We start from the raw sequence: 12302 nt of genomic DNA on the forward strand, positions 1-12302 counted from the left end.
CTGATCGTCCCCGGCTCATGACTCCTGATCTCCCCCGGCTCAGGACTTCTGATCTCCCCCGGCTCAGTACACCTGATCTTCCCCGGCTCAGGACTCCTGATCTCCCCCGGCTCAGGACTCCTGATCTCCCCCGGCTCAGGACTCCTGATCTCCCATGGCTCAGGACTCCTGATCTTCACCGGCTCAGGACTCCTGATCTTCCCCGCCACAGGACTCCTGATCTCCCCCGGATCATGACTCCTGATCTCCTCCGGCTCAGGCCTCCTGATCTACCCCGACTCAGGACTCCTGACCTCCCCCGGCTCAGGACACCTGATCTACCCTGGCTCAGGTCTCCCGATCTTCACTGGCTCAGGACTCCTGATCTTCCCCGGCTCAGGACTCCTGATCTCCACCGGCTCAGGACTCCTGATGTCCCACGCCTCAGGACTCCTGATCTTTCCCGGATCAGGACAACTGATCTTCAATGGCTCAGGACTCCTGATCTCCCCCGGCTCAGGACTCCTGATCTACCCCGGCTCAGGAATCCTGATCTTCCCCGGTTCAGGACTCCTGATCTTCACCGGCTCAGGACGCCTGATCTGCCCCGGCTCCGGACTCCTGATCTTCACTGGCTCAGGACTCCTGATCTTCCCCGGCACAGGACTCCTGATCGTCCCCGGCTCATGACTCCTGATCTCCTCCGGCTCAAGCCTCCTGATCTACCCCAGCTCAGGACTCCTGATCTCCCCCGTCTCAGGACTTCTGATCTTCCCCGGCTCACTACTACTGATCTTCCCCGGCTCAGGACTCCTGATCTGCCCCGGCTCCGGGCTCCTGATCTTCACTGTCTCAGGACTCGTGATCTTCACAGACTCAGGACGCCTGATTTTCCTACCCCTGTTCTGGCCTCCACAATATCCCCTGACTCAGGACTCCTGATCATCCCCGGATCAGGACACCTGATCTCCCCCGGCTCAGGACTCCTGATCTTCACCGGCTCAGGACTCCAAATCTCCCCCGGCTCTGGACTCCTGATCTCCCCCAGCTCTGGACTCCCGATCTCCCCCGGCTCAGGACTCCCTATCTTCACCGGCACAAGACTCCCGATCTCCCCCTGCTCAGGATTCCCGATCTTCCCCGGCTCAGGACTTCTGATCTCCCTCGGCTCAGGACTCCCAATCTTCACCGGCTCAGGTCTCTCAATCTCATCCGGCTCAGGACTCCCGATCTTCACCGGCTCAGGTCTCACGATCTACCTCGTCACAGGACTCCTGATCTACCCCGACTCAGGACTCCCGATTTCCCCCGTCTCAGGACTCCCCATCTTCCCCGGCTCAGGACTCGTGACCTTCCTACCCCTGTTCTGGCCTCCACAATAACCCCTGACTCAAGACTCCACGATCTTCCCCAGCTCAGCACTCCCGATATTCCCCGGCTCACGTCTCCCGATCTCCCCCGGCTCACGACTCCCGATCTCACCCGATTCACGACTCCCGATCTGCACCGGCTCAGGACTCGCGATCTGCACCGGCTCAGGACTCTCAATCTGCACTGGCTCGGGACTTGCGATCTTCACCAGCTCTGGACTAGCGACCTTCAACGGTTTGAGGAATCGCGATCTTCACCGGCTCAGGACTCGCGATCTTCACCGGCCTAGGAGTCGTGATCTTCACCGGCTCAGGACTCCTGATCTCCCCCGGCTCAGGACTGCTGATCTTCCCCGGCTCAGGACTCCTGATCTTCCCCGGCTCAAGACTTCTGATCTTCACCGGCTCAGGAATCCTGATCGTATCCGGCTCATGACTCCTGATCTCCCCCGGCTCAGGACTTCTGATCTCCCCCGGCTCAGTACACCTGATCTTCCCCGGCTCAGGACTCCTGATCTCCCCCGGCTCAGGACTCCTGATCTCCCCCGGCTCAGGACTCCTGATCTCCCACGGCTCAGGACTCCTGATCTTCACCGGCTCAGGACTCCTGATCTTCCCCGCCACAGGACTCCTGATCTCCCCCGGCTCATGACTCCTGATCTCCTCCGGCTCAGGCCTCCTGATCTACCCCGACTCAGGACTCCTGATCTCCCCCGGCTCAGGACTTCTGATCTTCCCCGGCTCAGGACTCCTGATCTTACCCAGCTCAGGACTCGTGATCTTCACCGGCTCAGGACTCGTGAACTTCACCGGCTCAGGACTCGTGTTCTTCACTGGCTCAGGACTCGCGATCTTCACAGGCTCAGGACTCCTGATTTTCCTACCCCTGTTCTGGCCTCCACAATATCCCCTGACTCAGGACTCCTGATCTTCCCCGGATCAGGACACCTGATCTCCCCCGGCTCAGGACTCCTGATCTCCCCCGGCTCAGGACTCCTGATTTTCCCCGGCTCAGGACTCCAAATCTCCCCCGGCTCAGGACTCCTGATCATCCCCGTCTCAGGACTCCTGATCTTCCCCGGCTCAGGACTCCTGATCTCCCCCGGCTCAGGACTCCTGATTTTCCCCGGCTCAGGACTCCAAATCTCCCCCGGCTCAGGACTCCTGATCTTCCCCGGCTCAGGACTCCTGATCTCTCCCGGCTCAGGAGTCCTGATCATCCCCGTCTCAGGACTCCTGATCTTCCCCGGCTCAGGACTCCTGATCTTCCCCGGCTCAGGACTTCTGATCTTCACCGGCTCAGGATTCCTGATCTTCCCCGGCTCAGGACTCCTGATCTCCCCCCGGCTCAGGACTTCTGATCTCCCCCGGCTCAGCACACCTGATCTTCCCCGACTCAGGACTCCTGATCTCCACCGGCTCAGGACTCCTGATGTCCCACGCCTCAGGACTCCTGATCTTTCCCGGATCAGGACAACTGATCTTCCATGGCTCAGGACTCCTGATCTCCCCCGGCTCAGGACTCCTGATCTACCCCGGCTCAGGAATCCTGATCTTCCCCGGCACAGGACTCCTGATCTTCACTGGCTCAGGACTCCTGATCTTCCCCGACACAGGACTCCTGATCGTCCCCGGCTCATGACTCCTGATCTCCTCCGGCTCTAGCCTCCTGATCTACCCCAGCTCAGGAATCCTGATCTCCCCCGTCTCAGGACTTCTGATCTTCCCCGGCTCACTACTACTGATCTTCCCCGGCTCAGGACTCCTGATCTGCCCTGGCTCCGGGCTCCTGATCTTCACTGTCTCAGGACTCGTGATCTTCACAGACTCAGGACGCCTGATTTTCCTACCCCTGTTCTGGCCTCCACAATATCCCCTGACTCAGGACTCCTGATCTTCCCCGGATCAGGACACCTGATCTCCCCCGGCTCAGGACTGCTGATCTTCACCGGCTCAGGACTCCAAATTTCCCCCGGCTCTGGACTCCTGATCTCCCCCGGCTCTGGACTCCCGATCTCCCCCGGCTCAGGACTCCCTATCTTCACCGGCACAAGACTCCCGATCTCCCCCGGCTCAGGATTCCCGATCTTCCCCGGCTCAGGACTCCTGATCTCCCTCGGCTCAGGACTCCCAATCTTCACCGGCTCAGGTCTCTCAATCTCATCCGGCTCAGGACTCCCGATCTTCACCGGCTCAGGTCTCACGATCTACCTCGTCACAGGACTCCTGATCTACCCCGACTCAGGACTCCCGATCCCCCCGTCTCAGGACTCCCGATCTTCCCCGGCTCAGGACTCGTGACCTTCCTACCCCTGTTCTGGCCTCCACAATAACCCCTGACTCAAGACTCCACGATCTTCCCCAGCTCAGCACTCCCGATATTCCCCGGCTCACGTCTCCCGATCTCCCCCGGCTCACGACTCCCGATCTCACCCGATTCACGACTCCCGATCTGCACCGGCTCAGGACTCGCGATCTGCACCGGCTCAGGACTCTCAATCTGCACTGGCTCGGGACTCGCGATCTTCACCAGCTCTGGACTAGCGACCTTCAACGGTTTGAGGAATCGCGATCTTCACCGGCTCAGGACTCGCGATCTTCACCGGCCTAGAAGGCGTGATCTTCACCGGCTCAGGACTCCTGATCTCCCCCGGCTCAGGACTCCTGATCTTCCCCGGCTCAGGACTGCTGATCTTCCCCGGCTCAGGACTCCTGATCTTCCCCGGCTCAGGACTTCTGATCTTCACCGGCTCAGGAATCCTGATCGTCCCCGGCTCATGACTCCTGATCTCCCCCGGCTCAGGACTTCTGATCTCCCCCGGCTCAGTACACCTGATCTTCCCCGGCTCAGGACTCCTGATCTCCCCCGGCTCAGGACTCCTGATCTCCCCCGGCTCAGGACTCCTGATCTCCCACGGCTCAGGACTCCTGATCTTCACCGGCTCAGGACTCCTGATCTTCCCCGCCACAGGACTCCTGATCTCCCCCGGCTCATGACTCCTGATCTCCTCCGGCTCAGGCCTCCTGATCTACCCCGACTCAGGACTCCTGATCTCCCCCGGCTCAGGACTTCTGATCTTCCCCGGCTCAGGACTCCTGATCTTACCCAGCTCAGGACTCGTGATCTTCACCGGCTCAGGACTCGTGAACTTCACCGGCTCAGGACTCGTGATCTTCACTGGCTCAGGACTCGCAATCTTCACAGGCTCAGGACTCCTGATTTTCCTACCCCTGTTCTGGCCTCCACAATATCCCCTGACTCAGGACTCCTGATCTTCCCCGGATCAGGACACCTGATCTCCCCCGGCTCAGGACTCCTGATCTCCCCCGGCTCAGGACTCCTGATCTTCACAGGCTCAGGACTCCTGATTTTCCTACCCCTGTTCTGGCCTCCACAATACCCCCTGACTCAGGACTCCTGATCATCCCAGTGTCAGGCTCCTGATCTCCCCCGTCTCAGGACTCCCGATCTCCCCCGGCTCAGGACTCCTGATCTTCACCGGCTCAGGACTCCTGATCTACCCTGGCTCAGGGCTCCCGATCTTCACTGGCTCAGGACTCCCGATGTCCCCCGGCTCTATACATAGATACATAGATACATAGAAGATAGGAGCAGGAGTAGGCCATTCAGCCCTTCGTGCCTGCTCCGCCATTTAATGAGATCATGGCTGATCCTTTAATTCAGTATCCCGTCCCGGCCTTCTCTCCGTAACCCTTAACCCCTTTTGCCCGTAGAAATATATCTAATTCCCTCTTAAATATATTTAATGAGCTGGCATACACTGCCCTCTGTGGCAATGAGTTCCACAGGTTCACCACTCTCTGAGTGAAGAAATTCCCCCTCATCTCTGTCCTAAATGGTTTAGCCCTTATCCTTAAATTATGTCCTCTAGTTCTGTTCTCACCCGCCAAGGGAAACATTCCTTCTGCATCCAGTCTGTCTAGACCTGTCAGAATTTTATACACTTCTATGAGGTCCCCTCTCAATCTTCTAAACTCCAGTGTGTACATCCCTAAACTACATAGTCTCTCCTCATAGGTCATTCCTGCCATTCCTGGTATCAGCCTGGTGAATCGCCGCTGCACCCCCTCCATGGCAAGAACATCCTTCCTCAGATGAGGCGACCAAAACTGTACACAGTACTCGAGGTGTGGTCTCACCAGTGCCCTGTACAGCTGCAGCAAGGTATCCCTGTTCCTGTATTCTAACCCTTTTGCTATGAAGGCCAGCATACCGTTTGCCTTCTTGACCGCCTGTTGCACCTGCATGCTCGCCTTCAGTGACTGGTGTACAAGAACACCCAGGTCTCTCTGTACTTCCCCCTCTCCCAATCTATTGCCATTTAAATAATAATTTGCCCTCCCGTTCCTGCACCCAAGGTGGATAACTTCGCACTTGTCCACATTATAGTGCATCTGCCATTTATCCGCCCAATCGCCCAGTCTGTCCAAATCGCTCTGGAGCTTCCTGGTCTCTTCCTCTGAGCCCACCCCCCCTCCTAGTTTAGTGTCGTCTGCAAATTTGGAAATGCTGCATCCGACTCCCTGATCCAGGTCATTAATGTAAATTGTGAACAGCTGGGGGCCCAGGACAGATCCCTGTGGTACCCCACTTGTTACTGCCTGCCATTCAGAAAATGAGCCGTTTATTCCAACTCTCTGTTTTCTATCTGACAGCCAGTTCCCTATCCACGCCAAAACTTTCCCCTTTATCCCATGAGCCTCAATTTTCCATGCTAATCTTTTATGTGGGACCTTATCGAAGGCCTTTTGGAAGTCCAGGTACACCACATCTACTGGCTCTCCCCCATCTATTCTACCAGTTACTCCCTCAAAAAATTCCAATAGATTAGTCAAGCACGATTTACCCTTTGTAAATCCATGTTGACTCTGTCCTATCCTGTCCCCATTTGCTAAGTGCTCCGCTATTTCATCCTTAATGATGGACTCCAGCATTTTGCCCACAACTGATGTAAGGCTTACAGGTCTGTAATTACCTGCTTTTTCCCTACCCCCCTTTTTGAATAGTGGGGTAACGTTAGCTACCCTCCAATCCATCGGCACTGTTCCCGAGTCTAATGAATTCTGAAAAATCATCCTTAGTGCATCCGCTATCTCTAGGGCCACCTCCTTCAGTACCCTAGGATGCATGTTATCAGGCCCTGGGGATTTGTCCACCTTCAATCCCTTTAGCTTCCTTAACACCATATCCTTAGAGATATTGATTTGCGTCAGTTCCTCCTTTGCCAATGTCCCTATTTTTCCCGATATCCCAGGGAGGTTTTTTGTGTCTTCCTTCGTAAAGACTGACCCAAAGTATGCATTTAGTTGATCTGCCATTTCCTTATTTCCCATTATATATTCCCCCGTATCTGACTGCAATGGACCAACTTTGGTTTTCACCAGTCTTTTCCTTTTGATATACTTATAAAAGCTTTTGGAGTTAGTTTTTATATTTTCCGCCAGCTTGTTTTCGTAAGCTATTTTGCCCCTCTTGATTATGCCCTTTGCCCTCCTTTGCTCTATCTTAAACTGTTCCCAATCTTCCGCTCTGGCGCTTTTTTTGGCTATTTTATACGCCCTATCTTTGGATTTTATGCTGTCTCTAATTTCCCCTGTTATCCACGGTTGAGTCACCTTTTTAGATTTCCTTTTATGCCAGATTGGTATAAACAATTTTTGCAATTTTGTCATTCTATCTTTAAATGTTTGCCATTGTTTATCTACCTCCAGTCCTCCCAGGAACGTTGTCCAATCAGACCTACTCAGTTCCCGTCTCATGGCATCATAATTCCCCTTGTTTAAATTCAGGACCTTAGTCTCTGAGTCAATTTCTTCGCTCTCCATTTCGAGTGAGAAATCGATCATGTTATGATCGCTCTGACCCAAGGGTCCCCGTACAACAAGATTACTGATTAGACTCCTGATCTCCCCCGGCTCAGGACTCCCTATCTTCACCGGCACAAGACTGCTGATCTCCCCCGGCTCAGGACTCCCGATCTTCCCCGGCTCAGGAATCCCGATCTCCCCCAGCTCACGACTCCCAATCTCCCCCGGCTCACGACTCCCTATCTCCCCCGGCTCACGACTCCCAATCTCCCCCCGGCTCACGACTCTCGATGTGCACCGGCTCACGACTCCCGATCTGCACCGGCTCACGACTCCCGATCTGCACCTGCTCAGTACTCGTGATCTGCAGCTGCTCAGGACTCGCGATCTGCAGCGGCTCAGGACTCGCGATCTTCACCGGCTCAGGACTCACGATCTTCACCGGCTCAGGGCTCACGATCTGCACCGGCTCAGGACTCGCGATCTGCACCAGCTCAGGACTCGCGATCTTCACCGGCTTAGGACTCGCGACCTTCACCGGCTCAGGACTCGCGATCTTCACCGGCTCAGGACTCGCGATCTTCACCGGCTCAGGACTCGTGATCTTCACCGGCTCACAACTCCCGATCTGCACCGGCTCAGGACTCGCGATCTTCACCGGCTCAGGACTCGCGATCTTCACCAGCTGAGGACTCGCGATCTTCACCGTCTCAAGACTCGCGATCTTCACCAGCTCAGGACTCGTGATCTTCACCGGCTCAGAACTCGCGATCTTCACCGTCTCAGGACACCCGATCTCCCTGGCTCAGGACTCGTGATCTCCCCCGGCTCAGGACACCGGACCTTCCCCGGCTCAGTAGTCCCGATCTCCCCCGGCTCAGGACTCCCGATCTTCACCGGCTCAGGACTCCTGATGTGCCCCGGCTCAGGACTCCTGATCTACCCCGTCACAGGACTCCTGATCTACCCCATCACAGGACTCCTGATCTCCCCTGGCTCAGGATTCCTGATCGCCCCCAGCTCAGGACTCGTGATCTCCCCCAGCTCAGGAGTCGTGATCTCCCCTGTCTCAGGACTCCTGATCTTCCTGGCTCAGGACTCCTGATCTCCCCCGGCTCAGGACTCCTGATCTTCCCCGGCTCAGGACTCCTGATCTCCCCCGGCTCAGGACTCCTGAACTCCCCCGGCTCAGGACTCCTGATCTCCCACGGCTCAGGACTCCTGATCTTCACCGGCTCAGGACTCCTGATCTTCCCCGCCACAGGACTCCTGATCTCCCCCGGCTCATGACTCCTGATCTCCTCCGGCTCAGGCCTCCTGATCTACCCCGACTCAGGACTCCTGATCTCCCCCGGCTCAGGACTTCTGATCTTCCCCGGCTCAGGACTCCTGATCTTACCCAGCTCAGGACTCGTGATCTTCACCGGCTCAGGACTCGTGAACTTCACCGGCTCAGGACTCGTGTTCTTCACTGGCTCAGGACTCGCGATCTTCACAGGCTCAGGACTCCTGATTTTCCTACCCCTGTTCTGGCCTCCACAATATCCCCTGACTCAAGTCTCCTGATCTTCCCCGGATCAGGACACCTGATCTCCCCCGGCTCAGGACTCCTGATCTCCCCCGGCTCAGGACTCCTGATTTTCCCCGGCTCAGGACTCCTGATCTCTCCCGGCTCAGGAGTCCTGATCATCCCCGTCTCAGGACTCCTGATCTTCCCCGGCTCAGGACTCCTGATCTTCCCCGGCTCAGGACTTCTGATCTTCACCGGCTCAGGATTCCTGATCTTCCCCGGCTCAGGACTCCTGATCTCCCCCCGGCTCAGGACTCCTGATCTTTCCCGGATCAGGACAACTGATCTTCCATGGCTCAGGACTCCTGATCTCCCCCGGCTCAGGACTCCTGATCTACCCCGGCTCAGGAATCCTGATCTTCCCCGGTTCAGGACTCCTGATCTTCACCGGCTCAGGACGCCTGATCTGCCCCGGCTCCGGACTCCTGATCTTCACTGGCTCAGGACTCCTGATCTTCCCCGGCACAGGACTCCTGATCGTCCCCGGCTCATGACTCCTGATCTCCTCCGGCTCAAGCCTCCTGATCTACCCCAGCTCAGGACTCCTGATCTCCCCCGTCTCAGGACTTCTGATCTTCCCCGGCTCACTACTACTGATCTTCCCCGGCTCAGGACTCCTGATCTGCCCCGGCTCCGGGCTCCTGATCTTCACTGTCTCAGGACTCGTGATCTTCACAGACTCAGGATGCCTGATTTTCCTACCCCTGTTCTGGCCTCCACAATATCCCCTGACTCAGGACTCCTGATCTTCCCCGGATCAGGACACCTGATCTCCCCCGGCTCAGGACTCCTGATCTCCCCCGGCTCAGGACTCCTGATCTTCACCGGCTCAGGACTCCAAATTTCCCCCGGCTCTGGACTCCTGATCTCCCCCGGCTCTGGACTCCCGATCTCCCCCGGCTCAGGACTCCCTATCTTCACCGGCACAAGACTCCCGATCTCCCCCGGCTCAGGACTCCCAATCTTCACCGGCTCAGGTCTCTCAATCTCATCCGGCTCAGGACTCCCGATCTTCACCGGCTCAGGTCTCACGATCTACCTCGTCACAGGACTCCTGATCTACCCCGACTCAGGACTCCCGATCTCCCCCGTCTCAGGACTCCCGATCTTCCCCGGCTCAGGACTCGTGACCTTCCTACCCCTGTTCTGGCCTCCACAATAACCCCTGACTCAAGACTCCACGATCTTCCCCAGCTCAGCACTCCCGATATTCCCCGGCTCACGTCTCCCGATCTCCCCCGGCTCACGACTCCCGATCTCACCCGATTCACGACTCCCGATCTGCACCGGCTCAGGACTCGCGATCTGCACCGGCTCAGGACTCTCAATCTGCACTGGCTCGGGACTCGCGATCTTCACCAGCTCTGGACTAGCGACCTTCAACGGTTTGAGGAATCGCGATCTTCACCGGCTCAGGACTCGCGATCTTCACCGGCCTAGAAGGCGTGATCTTCACCGGCTCAGGACTCCTGATCTCCCTCGGCTCAGGACTCCTGATCTTCCCCGGCTCAGGACTGCTGATCTTCCCCGGCTCAGGACTCCTGATCTTCCCCGGCTCAGGACTTCTGATCTTCACCGGCTCAGGAATCCTGATCGTCCCCGGCTCATGACTCCTGATCTCCCCCGGCTCAGGACTTCTGATCTCCCCCGGCTCAGTACACCTGATCTTCCCCGGCTCAGGACTCCTGATCTCCCCCGGCTCAGGACTCCTGATCTCCCCCGGCTCAGGACTCCTGATCTCCCACGGCTCAGGACTCCTGATCTTCACCGGCTCAGGACTCCTGATCTTCCCCGCCACAGGACTCCTGATCTCCCCCGGCTCATGACTCCTGATCTCCTCCGGCTCAGGCCTCCTGATCTACCCCGACTCAGGACTCCTGATCTCCCCCGGCTCAGGACTTCTGATCTTCCCCGGCTCAGGACTCCTGATCTTACCCAGCTCAGGACTCGTGATCTTCACCGGCTCAGGACTCGTGAACTTCACCGGCTCAGGACTCGTGATCTTCACTGGCTCAGGACTCGCGATCTTCACAGGCTCAGGACTCCTGATTTTCCTACCCCTGTTCTGGCCTCCACAATATCCCCTGACTCAGGACTCCTGATCTTCCCCGGATCAGGACACCTGATCTCCCCCGGCTCAGGACTCCTGATCTCCCCCGGCTCAGGACTCCTGATCTTCACAGGCTCAGGACTCCTGATTTTCCTACCCCTGTTCTGGCCTCCACAATACCCCCTGACTCAGGACTCCTGATCATCCCAGTGTCAGGCTCCTGATCTCCCCCATCTCAGGACTCCCGATCTCCCCCGGCTCAGGACTCCTGATCTTCACCGGCTCAGGACTCCTGATCTACCCTGGCTCAGGGCTCCCGATCTTCACTGGCTCAGGACTCCCGATGTCCCCCGGCTCTAGACTCCTGATCTCCCCCGGCTCAGGACTCCCTATCTTCACCGGCACAAGACTGCTGATCTCCCCCGGCTCAGGACTCCCGATCTTCCCCGGCTCAGGAATCCCGATCTCCCCCAGCTCACGACTCCCAATCTCCCCCGGCTCATGACTCCCTATCTCCCCCGGCTCACGACTCCCAATCTCCCCCCGGCTCACGACTCTCGATGTGCACCGGCTCACGACTCCCGATCTGCACCGGCTCACGACTCCCGATCTGCACCTGCTCAGTACTCGTGATCTGCAGCTGCTCAGGACTCGCGATCTGCAGCGGCTCAGGACTCGCGATCTTCACCGGCTCAGGACTCACGATCTTCACCGGCTCAGGGCTCACGATCTGCACCGGCTCAGGACTCGCGATCTGCACCAGCTCAGGACTCGCGATCTTCACCGGCTTAGGACTCGCGACCTTCACCGGCTCAGGACTCGCGATCTTCACCGGCTCAGGACTCGCGATCTTCACCGGCTCAGGACTCGTGATCTTCACCGGCTCACAACTCCCGATCTGCACCGGCTCAGGACTCGCGATCTTCACCGGCTCAGGACTCGCGATCTTCACCAGCTGAGGACTCGCGATCTTCACCGTCTCAAGACTCGCGATCTTCACCAGCTCAGGACTCGTGATCTTCACCGGCTCAGAACTCGCGATCTTCACCGGCTCAGGACACCCGATCTCCCTGGCTCAGGACTCGTGATCTCCCCCGGCTCAGGACACCGGACCTTCCCCGGCTCAGTAGTCCCGATCTCCCCCGGCTCAGGACTCCCGATCTTCACCGGCTCAGGACTCCTGATGTGCCCCGGCTCAGGACTCCTGATCTACCCCGTCACAGGACTCCTGATCTACCCCATCACAGGACTCCTGATCTCCCCTGGCTCAGGATTCCTGATCGCCCCCAGCTCAGGACTCGTGATCTCCCCCAGCTCAGGAGTCGTGATCTCCCCTGTCTCAGGACTCCTGATCTTCCTGGCTCAGGACTCCTGATCTCCCCCGGCTCAGGACTCCTGATCTTCCCCGGCTCAGGACTCATGATCTTCACCGGCTCAGGACTCGTGAACTTCACCGGCTCAGGACTCGTGATCTTTAACGGCTCAGGACTCGTGATCTTCACAG

Source organism: Somniosus microcephalus, chromosome 9 (genome assembly GCF_052327205.1).
Source record: "Somniosus microcephalus isolate GS21.2 chromosome 9, FLI_Smic_1.0, whole genome shotgun sequence".
NCBI lineage: Eukaryota > Metazoa > Chordata > Chondrichthyes > Squaliformes > Somniosidae > Somniosus > Somniosus microcephalus.